Genomic DNA, 18,134 nt, shown 5'->3' with positions numbered 1-18,134 from the left:
ACATTGGGGGGAGGAGTCTCATTATCTTCCTTTGCTAAACTGTCACTCCAAGCATTGTAAAGAATCTTTGTAAATGTTTTTTTAGATGTCAGAGTGGAACCATTTGGTGTCCAGTCCTGGGGTTTATACCTTAGAGCCTTCTAGGGCGATAACCCCCATAACTCGGGCACTTTGCCTTGTGTCAGTTATAAGGGGAAGGGACAAAATTCTTAAACTAGCAGGCCCAAGTGTTTGTCAGGATATTAAAAATGTTGTCATCCCCTGAATTATTTCAGCCTATCAAATGAATGTTTGACCTCCTGTTTTCCTTCCCCCCTTTTTTTCTGTCTTTGAATGTCTGTTTTCTTCTTCCCGCTCCCCAACTGACTGCAGCACAGAAAACCTGTCAGGTTTCTGGAGTTTTTCCCCTTTAATATTCAGTCTACACAATCTCCACATAAAGGGTTACCAACCATGGCTTTCACTTACACAGTTAATACTGGCTTTATGTTTTAATTCCACTTCAGTTTGCTTATCAGCCTTGCACCATCCCCAGCTGTTATGATATGTAAACCAAAATAGCAAGGTGTCATTGTTAAAAACAGTGGCCTAGCTTTAGCTATTCAATGCATATTTAGTCCCTTGTAAGAGGCTGGATTTTTATATAGCAGTTTCCACAGAAACTGCTGGAGACTCAATGGTTCTGGGAATCAGGCCCTTCATTAGCGTGGCTACCTGTAAATATAGGTACTTGATTAGAGCTGAAAAATGAAAAAAAAAAAGCTACTATTAGCATTATTACTAGTTATTTTCCCTTTTGCCACTCCAGTTCATATCCCGTGTTGTTGCTTTGGCATCTGTGTTACCAGCTTCAGTGCCAGAGCGGCTTCCCCACTGAACCAGGGCGGTGAGTCGCTGGTGACATTCACACATTCACACGGTCCATGACTCTGGACTACTCTCATCTCTCAGCTGAAGCTCATGCTGTCTCTGTGTATGTATACCAGGGTTACCCAAGTGATGAACTCCAATATGGATTTAGAAATAACGCAGTTTTACCTAGACATTGTGTAGATCCCACACAATTTCCCCCTGCATCTGTTTTTTGACTGATTGTCCTTGTGTACATTCACCCTGTGCACTTTCATATACTCAACCATGGAAATCTGTGGAAGACCAAAGATTTTGCAGCTGTGCTAGCATCTTGTCCTTTCGATGTTGAATTCCCACCATGATTTTTCAATGGGAGAAAAGTGATGAGCTTTGTCACAGCTGAGTGCCTATTCCTGTGGGACGTTCCTGTTCAGCATTACCATTTTATTGGGTTTGCATGGCAAGATTTTGGTAGCTGCGGGGCTACAGGGCCCAGACAACCATCAGTGGTCTGGGGTGCAGGCTTCAAACTTGTAGCTGTCTCTAGTGCCAGAGTAGTTCATTTCCACCTTTCAGGTGCCGAAAAGGACTATGGTGTATTGACCTCAGCTGGACAGCAGATGCACACCAAACCACTCTATCATTCCCCTCCTTAGCTGGACAGGGGGAGAAAAATACAGCAAAAGGCTCGTGGGTTGAGATGAGGACAGAGAGAGATCACTCACCAATCACCGTCATAGGCAAAAGAGACTTGATTTGGGGAAATTAATTAAATTTATTGCCAGTCAAATCAAAGTAGAGTAATAGGAAATAAATGCAAATCTTTAAACACCTTCCTGCCACCCCTACCTTCTTCCCAGGCTCAGCTTCACTCCTGATTTCTCTCCCTCTTCCCCCAGAGCAGCACAGGGACATGGGGAAAGGGGCTGGGCTCAGTTCATCACACATTGTCTCTGCTGCTCCTTCTTCTTTACACTCTTCCCCTGCTCCTGTGTGGGGTCCCTCCCACAGGGGACAGTCCTCTGTGAACTGCTCCACTATGCATCCTTTCCACACCAGCTGCAGATCTTTATGAACTGCTCCAGCCATGGGTCCTTTCCATGGGGTGCGATCCTTCAGGAATAGACTGCTGCAGCCTGGGCTCCTCTCTCCATGGGATCACAGGTCTTGCCAGGAACCTGCCCCAGCACGTGCAGAGGAATTATAGAGGACTGTATGAAAAAATTACTTGTAAAAAGGTTTTAATGATTGAAAAACATAAGGTATGAAATGTTAAGAAAAAAAAAGGGGGAATTGTAGAAGAATGAAGCTGGGTTAATTAGCATTGATAATATACAGCTGTGGGTTGGCTTCAGAGGCAGTGGGTTGGTCAATGTAGATAAGGTGCAGCTGGGGCTGGTTCTGTTAAGTGGTTGAGAGCCAATGAAGAGAGAACAGCCAAGGAAGAAGTGGAGAGAGGAAGAAGCAGGAGGAGAGAGAGCACATGCTCTGAATGAGGTGAGGAGAAGGCAGCAGAGGGACTGGTATGAAGAGTATGCTGGATGAGATGGTAAAAGACCTTGTTGCAGCTTGATAGTTTGAAGAGTGCTGTGACAAGTATGGACTTCCCATGGGGTCACAGCCTCCTTCAGGCTTATCCCCCTGCTCTAGCATAGTGTCCTCCATGGGCTGCAGGTGGCTGTCCGCTTCACTGTGGACCTCTGTGGGCTGCAGGGGCACAGCTTACCTCGCTGTGGGCTGAGGGGGGGGCGGGAAATCTACTGCAGTGCCTGAAGTACCTCCTCCCCCTCCTTCTCCACTGACATTGGTGTCTGAAGGGCTGTTTCTCTCACATATTCTTACTCCTCTTTCCCAGCTGGCATTGCACAGCAGTTTTTTTCCCCTTTTAAAATATGTTATCCCAGAGATGCTACCACTGTTGCTGAAGGGCTTGGCCTTGGCCAGCAGCGGGTCCATCTTGGAGCCAGCTGGCACTGGCTCTATTGGACGTGGGGGAAGCTTCTGGCAGCTTCTCACAGAAGCCACCCCTATAGCCCCCCCACTTGCTACCAAAACCTTGCCATGTAAACTCAATACATCCATCTTTAAAGACATCTACACCTTTTGATGCTGAAAGAAGAATGCTTTGCCTGGGCATCAAGTGTATCAGAGCTGTTAGGAGAGCGCTAGGGAGACTGAGCTTCTCTCATGTTGTTCATGAAGCATGCAGTTTGCAAAGCCACCACGTGGCTCTATTTACACTAGGCAATATGCTATTACAGAAGCTTCTGGGGCTGCTGTAATTCCTGATAGGATTGTTCTCTTCTCTGCCTCTCTATTTCTTTTTGAGGGCCTGGGTCTTCTCATCCAAGTAATCTACACTGGTGGAGTGGGAAAGTTAGTGGATAGTAAGCATTCTAAGAGTGTAAGACCGCATATGGACAATCACTCTAGAAAGAGTTGAGTCTATGTTGAGATACATAGATTCCCAGCTTACGCACCCTCTTCTCTACCTTCAAATCCTATTAAAGATTTAAAGTCTTAGAACAAAGCTGACCACATAAAGTGCATTGCACCCATTTACACTGCATATGCAGCCCATATGATGAGGCAGGACATGGACATTCCTCTGTGGATACTGAGAAGTGCCAAGAAGTTGTTCTGACTTGAGTACTTGGGCATATACTTAGGAGAAACAAGGCTGTGGACTTCAGAATTCATGGCCTTTCTGGGCCTCAATAGGTAACCTCCTTTTTATACTGGGGTCAGGGAGCAGCTTGCAGGGGTTTGTGGCTGCCTGCAAATGTGAGGGAGTGTGTGGCACCTGGCTTGCCTGGCAGGACTGCTTCCCAGCAGGGGAACCTCCACGTTCTACCCAGTTTAGCAGAGTAAACTTTGATGTTCATGAGTTCCTCCACTGCAGTATTTCTAGCAAACTGGGTACCTAAATTCCTAAAGTGCTAGAATATTCTAGATGATATTGCCAAGGTTGTTTGGTTTGGTTTTTTGGGTTTTTTTTTGTTTTGTTTTTTTTTTTTTGGGGGGGGCAGGGGGGCAGCAGCTCATAGGATGTCTGGCATAATCAATGCCCATGGGACAGCCAAGAGAACAGCTGGAGCCTTGCTCAGAGTGAGAGAGCTCTATTCTGTGAAAGGTAATGGAAAACTTTACTGTTCTGTTTTGGTGCTGCGTAATTTGATCTATGTGGTTATTTTTATTCTGTTCTGTTTACATTCTTAGTGCCCTTTTCTGATTTTTAGACAGAAATATACTTTTTCCTTCTATCTCCTATGAGTTCCTGGATAGAATTCTGCTGAGACTTTTCCCCTAAAAACACAAATGCAGATTAAAGGTACGTGCTTTTGCAAGAGGTCTGTACGCACAGTGTCACTCTCTGGATTAAGATTGCTGTGGTTTATGTATGTGCAACAGCTTTCTGATTAAAGCCCATGTCTTTAACACCAGTCAACTGTAGTGAAGCTATTAACACTCTCTGTTACTTCTACCCTTTGTCCTATAGGCATGTGAAAGGATGACTATTGAGAAATGAAAGCCCAAAAGCACAGTTCTCAGTGGTGCTGGGTTTATGCTCAGTACACCTGAAGAGGGAAGGACATGGAAGCCAGGTCTCTTTCTCTTCCCTCAATCTTAATAAACTTCTGGTTTTTAGTCTTAGCACACATTCAAGGCTGGGCTGCAATCCTTCATTCTGCTGCTCAAAAGACTTTTTACATTATCATGTCTGCTCCCAATCAGTTTGGTTGCTTACAATCCCTAACAGGCCCCTTCTGGGAAGGACATACATTTGTTGTGTAATGCAGGTTGCCCTGTCATCCATCCACCTAGAGGATCCCCTGTGTCGAGGGAAGGAATCCTTAGTAATTTCTCACTTGCTTTGTGTTGCTTCAGCTGTACAAAAGAAGTAGGAGAGCCCTGCGGTCTGGCTCTGGAGACGGTGTTCTTTGCTCACGTAAGGCAGAGCCTCACATCCAGTTTGTAGAATTTAGGAGGCCGTGTCATCCTCTAAATGATAGATGAGATAAATGAGTACAGATGAAAGTTTTGTCTCGTTTCCTTGGGACCGAGCAATAAAATAGGGAATCTGTAATATGAATTAAAAAAACCCAACCAACCAAACCACATCAAAAACAAAAACTAAGGAAAATTTGGCTTCTTTGACGTTTCGAGCACTATTTAGCCTTTCAAAACTGAATCAGCCCAAGTTTGTGGTTTATTATGCAGGCTGCTCTTGATAACTTCTGAAACTTCATCCAAATGAACTATTCAGATCCTGGGTGGAGTAACACTGATGGTGATGTAACAGACCTGAGGTCAATGCATCTCCTCCCAGTGTGTGGTCTGTGAATAATATGTGGGCCTGTGGGTCCCAGAAGCAGTGATGTCTTTGTGAAAGAATTTGAAAAAAAGGGTAGCTGTATCACAGTTAATACTCCCATTTCCTCAAAGAATCCATTCACTGTGAAGAGGGAACATGCCTTTTCAATGTTTGTCTTTTAAAGAGCATTCAGAACTGAAGGCACTGGCTGACTGAAGTTGGGTACACCTGAAGAAAGTCTCTATTTGAAATGAGTGCTTGCAAAACAGACTGAAGTCAATTTATGATGCAGGTGGCTGGCAGTTTCTAAAGTCAGAGCATTTTTGTTTTGATGCTTACAAATGGATTTAATTGTAATGTGTGAGCTGTGATAATCACAGAACATAAGAGAGGGTATTGAACAATCTCTTCTCTCTAACCATGACTTTAAGAGCATTGCTTTTAGATGTTGCAAATTTTAGACATTAGCCCTAGTGGCTTCCTTCTTCACTTGACAAATGTACTGTATAGAAGTGAATGGCTGCATGGTAGTTTTAAGGGGAAACTAGTGGGATAATTTTTAACCAAATGGACGTTTAACTTTCCTGTGAATGTTCTGTTCCCCAAAATGCTGTTCACATTTGAAATGTTAAGTACTGAAGTTTAATGGAGAAGTTCTAAATCTCTCCCTGTAATATTGTCTCTTCCTATGCGTAGCAGAATGATTGGTATAATTATCTTATCCTGTGGGTTTTTTTATATCCTGTAGTTTCAAGTTGTGAGCTTAATGCAGTAAAATTTATTCTTGACTCATGTGGTGGAGGTAAAGCTTGTGGATTGATTCAAAATAACAGTGGGCCTGATGGTTAGGTGGATCTTTGTGGATTTTCGGATGGACATTTTTCAGATGTCTTAAATGGAGAAGTTTTTCTTTGCATCAGCATGATCCCCCTTGTTTATGCTGTGGCCCATGGAGAAGTTCCGATGGGAACTGGGACACCACCTTGACAAAACAAAAGAAAGGAGTGAAGCTAGTCTGCCGCACACTTCAAAGCTTCAGAGTAGCTGCTTCCCATATGCTTCTTGATGGCAAATGCATATTACATGCAGAATTTAAGATAAATACGATCACATAAATTATTTGTCAGTAGGTCCCCTGCAAGCCATGGGCCAAGTTTAGCAACGCACACCAACTTACTGAGGTGTAATAGTGTCAAAGGGCTACAGCCGCTGGCAGGCAGATCAGTCATTTTCAACTGGTATTATGTTCCTGCTTTGTTAGCAGAAGGATGCCATTCCCAGAGGATATTTCTATTTGCATTTACCTCAAGTACGTCCCTCCAAGGTGCCTTTGTGTGCATCTGTGTATACGCTTGCTTGTGCCTAGAATCCATTGTATTCATTCAATAATGGTATACCGTTCTTCAAATATGTATGGGAATTAAGCATTAACCAACCTTGCTGCTTAGAAGGTAAGACATGTATCTGCTGGGTTAGAATTTTTAAAAAGAGGAATTAGCTCACTACAAGTGTCTTCAGGAACAGTGTTTGTAGGCTATTCACTCTAAGAAGAGATTGACAGAAGTGATATAGTCAAGAGAGAAAAGTAGGCTTTTCTGGAGATTCAAAAGATGATCCTTGTGCTTTTTAATTGTCACTTGTATGCTCAGTCCTGAAAACTCCTTCACCAGTGAAAATTTTTTCACTAGTTGCTACTGGAATATTAAACGTCACAAGCAGGGTGGATTTCAATTAGAAATCCAAAGGAAGAGAGAAAACAGACTTTCAACTACCCACTGAGGCTTGGGCCAGGAAACTCATATTTTGAAGGCAAAAAGGAGACCAAAAAAGAGATTCTTGCTGTGGATGAAAACTGGCAACCTTGTGGCTGACATGACTAGTCTGTTTTCCTCACATTAGCTAATAATTTTTTTATTTATTCCATTGGCATTATCTGTTATCTGTTTTGATTTGTAACTGAATTGGATAAGCAGGTTTTCAGAGATGAAGAGCATACATTTTCATATATTTTCCCTGATCTGGGATAAATATGATGCATATTAAAGTATAATAATGAAAAACCAATAATCAAATGCAGTTTTTTTCTCTTAGTCTTAATAATTCATAATTTGGTCTCTGACTTAGGAATTTATACACATAAGATGACCTTGGCAAGCTAGGTCTCTGAGGAGCTATCTCCAAACAAGCAGGCTTTATATATCATAAAAATTTAAGCGGCTGTTCCCTATATTGATATTTGACAAGGAATGAACTGAAAGCAAGAATGGATGTAATTTTTTAGCAGTATGGATGGATTAGTCTGAATTGTTATTTTATATTAAAATTATACAGTAATGCTTCATCATATCTTAAATGCAATTACTGGAATAAAGGTAGATTATGCCCTAGAGGCAAGAATCACCTTTATTCCATTAGTGCCTGTGCCATTAAAACCACATTGGAGGGATCATATTGTTTTAGTTCATTGGTATAATCTTTGGACAAGGCCTTTGTCTAAGCTAATGAACAAGCAGACCTTCTCTCCTAATGGCCAAGATTGTGTACCGTTCTACTGTGAGAACTACACCTCTTTCAATTTTATTCATTTCTTGAGTCTTACTCTGTCCACTAACTACACTTCCAGCTGTTGATCCTTGGGAAACTGAAAAAGCGAAAGCAATCTTCCTTTTCTCTAGGTAGAATGCAACTCCAAACCAGCCTCAAAAACACACCTACCATATCAGTGAAGGATCCCAGACTGGAAAGGATGTACTTGTGGATAAATTCGCAGGTCTAAGGAGAACAGTCACTTCTGTCCCATGGACGGGGAATCCTGCATGACCACGTTTTGTGAAATTTTGATTGTATAGCAGCCTTTGAGTGCTGGTATCAGGCTGAAAACATGGAGCTGTCTGTCCCCTAGGTCCAAACACACGGAGCAATGTGAATCAGTGATGAATAAGGAGATGAAACTGCTTGTTGCTATACTTTATTCCTTATTTCAGATGATAACCAGAGCAGCACCTATACCATATAGTCACTCTGTTTGCACAAGAGTCTTTTTCATATTGCGATAATTAAAAATGACCTTAAAAAAGAGATTAATAATATAACTGCAGTTTGGAAGACTTCTGACCTGCTACAGCAATAACAAAAGTTGGTGCAAAAGTGAGAATCTGTCCTTTACCTCTTCCCTGTGAATTTTTAAATTTTGAATACATAGTTGTCTTTGAGGCTGGGTGTCTTTTGGGGTTGGTATTTGTTTTGGGGAAGAAAAGTTCCTAGAAATTTCTGATGCTTTAACTAATTTCAGTGTGTTGCTAGGACTGATCTTTTTGACTATTGGAAGTACTTTTGAAGATTTTCTCAAAGTATGTTTTCAACTTTCAGAAGCTTATTGTTGCTCTTGCTTCAAGCCTTGCCTCTACTGCAGATTATCAAATTGTATATGAAATGTCCTGTCCAACGTTTATTCACAGACTGCTTTGGACCAAAAATGACCCCTTTATTTGCTCATGACACACCTGACTTATGCAAGACTACTGTGTTATTTTCCTAATGAACAGCTGCATTTTAATTGCATGTTCTGGGAATAACCATCAACTGATGAAATAGTGTGCTCAGCCTTCAGTGAATGAATACAATCACCACTCTTGTCACAGAAAACCAAATATTCTTGTATATCTTATCTGTAATGGTTGCAGCAGCATTCCTCAAAAGAACATTTCTGGAGGGAACTAGGTCTCTAAACCAGCTCACCCAACAACACCCACCTTCCTACTCTTACCCATTAACCTGGGCAAAGCTGAATTAACATGGCCCTGTAGTCAGGGCATTTGTAAATACAAAATGAAAACTGCAGAAATATGAAATACACACAATTGAATGGTAAGTATTATAAAAACAAATTCCATATTTCAGAAAACAGATTTTTTTCTCTGGCTTTGAACTGGTATGGAAGGTAATTCTAAATCTGTAGGCCATAAAGAAATAACTTACCTTTTATGGCATTTTAGTATTTTTTCCTAAAGCCTCAGCTGCTAGAATAATTTGTTTCTGCAAGCATCTTACCTTTCAAAATAAGTTCTTGAGCCCCTTGTTGTGAGAAAAGCTCGGAAATGCAAACCTCAAAGACTTAGAATCTATTAAAGAAAAGCCCAAGGTCAATTAAAAAGGGTATTTTTATTTGGCTCATTCTTTAGGGAAGGAGAAGTTGATTTATTTTTTAAATGCTTGAGACAGACAGTCCTTAATATCTCTCACACGTTATTACTACTTAATTATGTCCCTTCTGAAGTGGTAAGAGACACTCACACTGTAGCAAAACTTAACCAGTGCCTGCTAAAACCTGTTGGCTCCACAAATAATCTCTTCATATATTTCCACCAGTAGTTGCTTTACAGGGCTGATTCACAGAGCTGAGACACCCTCTTGCAGCTGCTGAGTACAAAGGCGTATATCCCCGTAATGTTGCTGCTTCTTACGGGATTCTTCCAGTGCACTTAGTGCCAAAAACAAAATATGAGCTCTTTCCTTGTAGCCTTTAATTGAGCTAAGCTCTCTTTGATTCAAGAGTTATTTGCCTGAGCAATGAGTGCAGACGTAGGCCATACAAATAATTTCAGTATAGATCAAAAGATTATTGTATGTAGATATTAACAACTAACATTATTGATATTAATGAAGAGACATACTGTGCTTACCATCTGCAGATGCTGGAGTGGGTGGATAAGATTTGGGTTTTAGGGAATTGGAAACAACCTGATTTATTTTTCCTTTTGGTTAATTATGAAATGATTCTTAAATCAGATAACAGTGACTAATTTGGCCAATGAATTTAATGGGATGAAAGGCAAGTACAGAAACAAAGCAAACAAAGGAAGGAGAGAAAAAAAACAACACAGGAGCTTTAGCTTATGTTTAATGATGTGTAATTGCTGTTGGTATCAGAAGAAAACTTTTTTCCATAACTAGTAAGGTCAGTTTTCAGTTTTAGATGTTCAAATTTCAATCAGCATTTGAACACATGATAAATATCAATGGTAGAGATTGTTGTTTCTGACTTATATGAGGTTTAGAATCCTCATGTATCCTGTGTCAGCCAATAAATCTATGGTTCAAAGGAGGAAATGTATGTATGGGTGTTATTACCTACCTTATTCTATACCTAATTATTTAGTATTTTCAGTTCAGAGGCTGTTACATCTTAAGCTTTTAATACAGAAAACAAATCTTCATGTTGTATTTTGTTTGGGGAGTTGCACAGGTTTTGCTAGTGCTTATTTCTGCCTGTTGCTGTAAGAAAAATCTTCCATGTATCTTTTACGTGCTAACTGTGGCAGTGTTGCTTTCCTGACATTTTGCTTGCTTTAAAGAACGAAGCAGTCCCCAACCCAAGGAGCACGCCTGTCAGCCTTGACTGCTAGAGCAAGAGTCTGCTTCTAAAGGGAAAGCTGACTGGATCTTCTTGGTGTTCTAGGTCATGTAGCAACAACCTTAGATGATAGCAGGTTTGTTTAAACACAGATTAAAGAAGAATCATAGCTAATTTGTGGCAGTTTATGGGACACAGGGCCAATTTATCATTATGGTCATGTAAGAGAGATTTTTTTTGTGATCACAGTCCACTTGCCTTCTTTCTCTACAATTCCTCTTCCATCATCAATCCCTCATCTTTTTGGCTCCTTTGTCTTTTCTTAGGTTAGTTATCTGTCATTTTCTTTTTCCTCCTTCCTAGACCTCATTGTGACCATGCGTCCTTGGGTAGGAAGGACACCACTTGTTGAATCCCAGTATTGCTTTGCTGTGTTCTGCAGAGAACCTCTTCAGTTGTAGGAAAGAAGCAGTGCTGTGGTAACAGGGTGGCATGTTGTGGCATGTTGTGTCATGGTTCTGCAAGGAACCCTTCATCTTCCAGAAATGCCAGTACAGCATAGGTTCAAAACCTAGTTAGCTAGGTTTTTCATGTTCAAGGGAACATGTGGGTGCATGTGGGACACATGTTTTCACCTCTCAAGCCTCACATTGTACCCAGGGCTTTTCTCTCCTCATGTAGAAAGGTGAATTACCACAGCTCTTGCCATTGCCCAAGTACACAGTTTGGTTTATTCGGGCGTGGGCACTAAGAGGCTCTGCAGAGGAGCCGGCCTAGAGAGAAGAGCAAACACAGCACAGCCAATGCTGTAACTGCTGCGAGCAGTGTAACTCCAAGGAAAGAGCTGCTCTGTTCATGTTCTGAGGCAGCCAAGAGGCTAAGAACAAGGGCCCAACCGGCCCCTAATCAGCAGGAGCACAGAAGAGCTCTTTCCTTCTCAGTCTGCATGGCACAAAGATGAAGTGACTTGCTTTAGGCTCCATGGAAAAGCAGTGGCACCATTCAGCACTGAGGCAAATGAGTGCTTATGGTTCAAACCACGGTGCTGCTCCATGGGTCTTCTGTCAGCTCATTACATAATGTTAGTCTTATTAACGATGACTGTTTTTATCTAACCCGAGCCTATGAACCTTAGATTGCTTTGGGGAGGAGGGATGCATTACATGATAATTACAGGATGCTAGAGCTGTCCAAGAACATTTTAAGCTGAATGTATTTGATATTAGGCAGATATAAAAAGACTGCAGGTGGCTGCCCTCTCAGCTTCACCTCTTGACTTTTGGACAGTGCCTCTACAGAGGATTTTCAAACACTTCTATGCCAGGACAACAGACAATGGAAGGCTGCCCAGATACAACTGGTGTCCTACTGGGAGAAGGAGAAATGACCATCTTCATGTTCAGCTTCTCTGTGCCTGAGTATTTCATTTTGGCCAACAAACATGGAAAAGAAATAAACAAAAGAACTGCACTATCCGTGAAAGCTCCTATTTAAATAGCTTGTTAGAACAAAGGGCTTCAAGCAATATCAGTAATAAGCAATAAGCTACTGACTGACTGTAGGAAAAGAAAGTTAAATTGTGGAAATATCTTACTGCATATAGAAGGACTTTTAGTTGACCTACCTAAAAAGGCATGTATTATCCATTAGGTTTTATTTTCTTTTGGTACTGCTAGGGGGGTGGGACTGAGAAAAACTGTTTTGCATTGCCTTTTATTAAATGATTAATCTCATCAGTTGTGTATGCTTTATTATCACTTATTATCATACTTCATTGTAGGGATAATTTTAAGTTTTACATGAAAATTTCTTATATTAGACTAATCCAGTTTAGACATTGATTTCAGTGGGCGTTGCAACTTTCTTAGGTATTTTCCAGAAACGTTTCTTTCATCACTATAAACTTGGACAGCAGACAAATGAAATGGATGAAAAATATGTATTTAGATCATGGCATGTAAGAAAGGGATCTCAGTGCAGTAGGCTGTCACCAAGATATTTGCTTTGAAGTAGTTATTTTTTACAGCAAGTTAAGGATTTTCTAAAAAAAAAATGTATTATTAGTGAGAAGCCTCAAAGCAAAACATTCTTCCCTGCCACTTTTGATTATTTGATAAAGGATTCTTATCATAATCATATGGTTAAACTGATTATGTAAAATAGCTTTTTAGCAATTAATATTTGAGTGGAAGCCTGCTCTAAAGTGAAACCATAATGGATCTTTGTTACACTATCAGATTTCATAAAGAGGCTGTTCAGCTAAGCTTTTTCTGTACAAACAAAACAATAAAAAGCAAGAGTGAAAAAACTCGTCATTTTAGGACTTTTCTGCTGTGGAATGTCAGTCTCTTTGCTGATACCGGGGCAGATTTCTCTGTAATTCCAAATCTTTTATCTTGGAATATTTTGACATAATCAGTGCTTTTTCACTGTGATCATAAGGTTTCATTAATTTTTTTTAAAGCTGTTAAAAGAGAGAGTGGTACTTTGGCATGGATTCACGACAAGCTTTGATGAGTTCCAGAAAAGTAACTGTTACACAAATACAAGGAATGAAAAGAACTTGTTATCTTTAACAAGAGCTTGATTAGATGTAATAAAAGTTCCTTGTTAATTTACTGAAGTTAGCAGCTATGCTGGTAATGAATTTATAATCAACAACATTTGATCTTCTGCGGAAGCTTTTGCCCCTTTCTCCCCCCAAAAATGTTTCTGGAGAGAGTCCAGATAATTTCCTTTAATAGGGATTAAAACTTTAAAGGAGTGTTGCTTTATAGTGACCCTTTTTGGCAGTTTATCAGAACACTTATGCAGCTGGTAAATGTAACTACAAAATTCTGTGGAGGGATGACTATTGCTCCTTAAACAGTCTCTCCTCTCCCCTCCCTGCCATGAGCAGCACATTGTTTACAGCAACACTGACAAAATAAAGAATCACAAAAATGAGTTACGTGAACAGGAAAGCTTTGATTCTATGGGAATAACTCCAAAAATGTCTTATGTGTAATGGATGTTAAATGAAGTCATTATCCTAGAACTTTGAAATAGTTCTACCCAAATAGACATAACTTTTTTTTAAAAAAAAGTAATTATGTTACATTTAGAGTTCTGAGAAATTGTCTGTGTTTTTATGTGAATTAGGACTGACATTCACATGCGTACTCACACAAAGGCTGTTGAAGCATTGCGCTGCATTTATAGAGAAGTTTTCCTGTTGACTCATTTTGATTTTACAGTCCTTTTTACAAACTGATATTGTCGGAATTCAGTGTTTTAGTGGGGAGGAGGTTGTACATCTGTTGTTGTTTTGTTAATTTTTTAAAAGTTTCTCAGTCACCTCTGTATTCCCTCAAGTTCCAACCCCTGCCAAGTACCATCCTGGTCTATGGAGGTGAACACCAATACCATAGCGACAGATGGACAGGGTAGACAGACGGCCCATATAATCCATCCTAGGCTGGTTTTATAAGTCTATAAAAATGCAATAAAGAAAAGGGTCTCATTAGGTAGAGGCAGGGGGCTGATTGATTTGCAGGCCACACTCAGTTTATAGCTGCCTTCTGTGTGAAAGTCCACCTTACAGTGTGAGTTTACCCTGTTTGCCATGGCTTGTTTAGTTAGACTTAATTTACTTCTGGTAATGTTAAGCATTATTCCCATTTTTGTGGTGACTTTTACCCCAATTTGGAACCTAGGTATGGACTCACCCTCATTTCACACAGTGGGAATAAAACCCTGAAGCCAGAAGCCAGGAGAAAAGCTGAGTGAAACGCTCCTACCAAGTGTGGGTTGACTGAGAAGGCAGGAGCTGTTTAATTGAAAGAGGAACTGAATGCTGTCAAAGCTGTCATTTCAACTCGTGTATTTTTCTGCACTGCAACAAACACCACCTCCAAATATTGAAAGAGGCTAAAGGAAAGTACTTTGTACATAGTCAGTCTCACTGATTCTCAAAACAATCCATTTTATCTTTTATTGTGGGAGTCTTTCTAGGGAAGAGGGAGCATGTGATTTTAGAATTGTGACAAAGGCAGTGGGACCGGGAGAGCTGGCTGCACCACTGATGCAGCTTCCTTCAAATAAGGCCCATCATTCTCAGCACTGCCAAGCACTGCTGCCGGTGGATTCAGGGAGAGGTACGAGCGTGCCTGGCCCCTGCATCGCAGGGCACCGGAGAGGAGCAGCGGGTGGTCTGTTCTAGTACCTGCTCGGGGATGTGGAGCAGGCAGCTCCTGATGTGGGGAGGTTTTATGTCCCTGCATTATCTCTCTGAGCCTCAGTTTCCCAGTCTGCAAAGTGAGACCAAGGACCATCCTCAGCAGGAGGTTAAAAGTGTCTCTGTTTCAGATATGTATCAAAGAGGTTTTTATCTTAGGTAAGGCTGGGAAAACAGAATGTGGTGCCCATACACAATGTATTTTTTGGGAATCTCACTTAAATGATGACAAATTCCTAAAGATGAACTGTTGATCCAGTCTTATGGAACTGTGGATATTTTTATTTGTGTACTCATTTAATATTTCAGTCAATCCAATTAAGTTTTTCCTCAACTATTTCCTGTGTCTATTCTAGTAATTCTTGTTCTGCATTAAATATTCTCATTTTTTTAAGTTGTTGCCTCTAAGCTTTACTTGATATTACCAATTCTTGGTAAGAACAGCAGTTCATAAACTTTTGTAATAATTTCAGGAAAGGGCCAGTCTTCAATTCAAAATGCTTTTTAAGTCCAGTTGGTGGAAATTGTTTCAAAGTGTTCAGAATTATTAATGTTAAAAAAATATTCATCCTTAAGAGGGCTGTCATTTGGATAGTTGAAAGTTCTTACATTTACATTCATGACATTTTAATTAATTTTTTTCGTTCTTACTGGATATCTAAAATCTTCTCTTTAACCTTATGAGAATAAAATGAGAAAATTGGTGAAATTAAAAATAAATAACTGTGTTCCAGCCAATAATGATTTGTTAAATTTATCATCATGCCAGAAAAGGTCTGAGTTGTGAGTTTAGTCAGAGAATTCCAGTTACCACTGTTTTAAAGCCCATTGGGAAAAATCTGCCTGGCTCTTTAGCTCAGTCTCATGATGATGATAATAATAATAATAATAATAATAGATTATGATTATCAATCTCTATTATTATTGTTGTTGTCGCCTTCCTACCCCCCACTTCCTTTTTATTCCAAGAAACAAATAAACAAACAAGTAAATCCCATGTGATGGAGTTAACCATACAACTCATCCCTACCCTTTGATACTACATATTACCCCCACAGAGTTGATTCTTCAAAGCCATTGACTGGGTTTGAGGAGCCAGTTTCTGTTAATTTTAATGGGGATTAGACATCCATCCCCTAAGGCAGCTTTGAAAAATCTCCACCAGATTCTTTATGACTCTTCTTGGAGGCAACAAAATGTTTACCCAGTTATGTAGCTGCGTTTCCTAAAACACTGCTAACATAAAGCTAGAGATCATCTTACTTCCTCAAGTTTAAAGAGCCCCATTTTTCTGTTCAGCCAAATTTTCTATTTCGTTTCTGTTGAGTTCTTTATATGATACAGTTTCAAAGGAATGACAGTTTTGGAAAGGAGCTAGTAGATCCTGTTCTCCTTTTCTGGACGTTACTTTGACAGCCTTCTTCAGAAAAATGATTTCTTTCCATCCTGCTCTGAATGATGTATTTAAAATGTGCTTCACCTTAAATATGCAGGCTTTCAAAACAAAATTACTGAACCAGGCAAGGGGGAGGGAAGAGGATAACTGTCTATTCCAACAGAACTAAAAAGCAGCATACCCAAGTACGTTTTCCATTCATTGACACACATACTCCAGTATAGTCTCGATTCCCTTCCTCATGCATTGCTACCCTTCCATCTGAATAGACTCTGGGAAATAACAAGAGCAAACCTCAACTCTTATGTTAGGCCAGCTTCCTTAGAAGTATCTACTCTGCAAACATTTCATTTGAAAAAAGTAAGAAGTTTGCCATGTATATAAACAGAAGAATCCTTAGTTATAGCAACATGGATGGCTGCTAAATTGCATTTAAATTGTCCTTGTTTAATTTATGTTCTGTGCTGTCTTCCTTGTATATATCCCTTAGTTATGTTTTTGTCAGTTGTGTTTCTTTAAATGTATTATAAATCTGTATTTCCCTCATAAACCAGTCTGGAAAAGGGCATCTGTACTGGAAACTGGTTTTAGTGACTTGACACTTTGGCTCTTTTATGTTGTGAAACGAGTTTTAATTTTCTTAACATAGGCCAGGCATGGTACATAAACCTCTTCCCCCCCAGGGAGGCTTTTATGTTTGATTCCTTTAGTGGCAAAGCTTTTGAATTTCTCCCCTTGATTGACTTGATTATGATCTTCCCAGTATATATCCTTCATGTTGATGAATTCCTGGTAGGGATCCTCAAAGGAGTTTACAAGCACCAATGCTAGATGAAACAGAAGAATTAAATTATCCCTGCAAAAGCTGCTACTAGTGAAAATAAGCTGAATATTAGCACTGCAGATTTGTTTATTCTTTGGGTGTCTAATTTGAGATACTAGGGAAAGATTCATTTTTAGAGAATAGGTGCTCTGAGGTTTCTGCCAGGTGACTCTGAATCTCCAAAAATTCAGAACCCAGTTTGGAAATGTAGCTCAACCTCCCTGCGAACGTTGTCTTGACTTACTCTTCTCTTGTGCTTTGTTAATGCTGGGACAGAGTGGATCTAACCATCCTTGGTGAAGGTCTTTACTCACTTAGGAGAAAATTGCTGGTAGAATCTCACTGCTGCAGCTAATCCAACAGTCCATAAGAGAACTAAGCAGCGTGTAGCCACCATGGGGACAGCCCTGAATACCCATTTTGCTAGATAGGATGCTGCTTGGAGCCTGTACATAGCAGGCAATGTTTCTCTCTTGCGTTACTCAATGTGTTGCATCAGAAGAGACTAGATTTTGCACTGGGATGTGTGTTCAAACCCTCAGAATATGGTTGGGTTCCTTGGCACTTGGCTCTTGTGGGTCATTGCTGCCCAGCTTGCTTTCGGCTGTAAGCACTACGCACAAGAAGGCAGCTCAAGTCATCTTGGACCACACTTGGTTCACTGGTGGGACTTGGCCACACAGCATCAACACAACCGTCCTACTTAGTCTTTTCAGTGAGAGGCAGATTACCTGGGGATGGAAAATGCTCTTAGAACTGACCGTGATGACGTAAGGGTGATAACATACATTGACTATGTACCATATCTGTCCATTTACTTATATGTTTGCTCATTATAGGTGTGGCCTGGGGTACTCTGAGATGCTGTTCCTAGAGCAAGACGACAACTCCAGAATATATATGCCAAGAAACAAAACCAAGGCAAGATATATTTTGACCCTAATATAGGTTTTGGTTTTCTATTGTAAATAAAGATTCACAGTATTTTATATTCAGGGAAGAGAATCTTTATCGACTATCTAACAGTTAGTAAGACATCCTGATCAAAGGATGGGTAATTTTTGGTACTCTGCTTTACAGTCTCTATGGATATATAAGTTTTTGAAAGTTAGCACTTTTGTAACTGATGCAAGTTGGATGCCACAAATAATCTAGCAGGGACTTCAGAAAATTTGGCAC

General features: G+C 40.2%; 1 non-coding gene across 1 annotated transcript; it reads left to right on the top strand.

The window, feature by feature from the left end:
• The first annotated feature begins 1,342 nt into the window (after positions 1-1,342).
• TRNASTOP-UCA lies at positions 1,343-1,431 on the top strand. Its single transcript has one exon. It is a non-coding gene; the product is annotated as a tRNA-Sec (tRNA).
• Positions 1,432-18,134: the final 16,703 nt, after the last annotated feature.

Source organism: Falco rusticolus, chromosome 14, assembly GCF_015220075.1.
Source record: "Falco rusticolus isolate bFalRus1 chromosome 14, bFalRus1.pri, whole genome shotgun sequence".
Classification (NCBI taxonomy): domain Eukaryota; kingdom Metazoa; phylum Chordata; class Aves; order Falconiformes; family Falconidae; genus Falco; species Falco rusticolus.
This window is presented reverse-complemented; position numbering and strand designations above follow the sequence as displayed.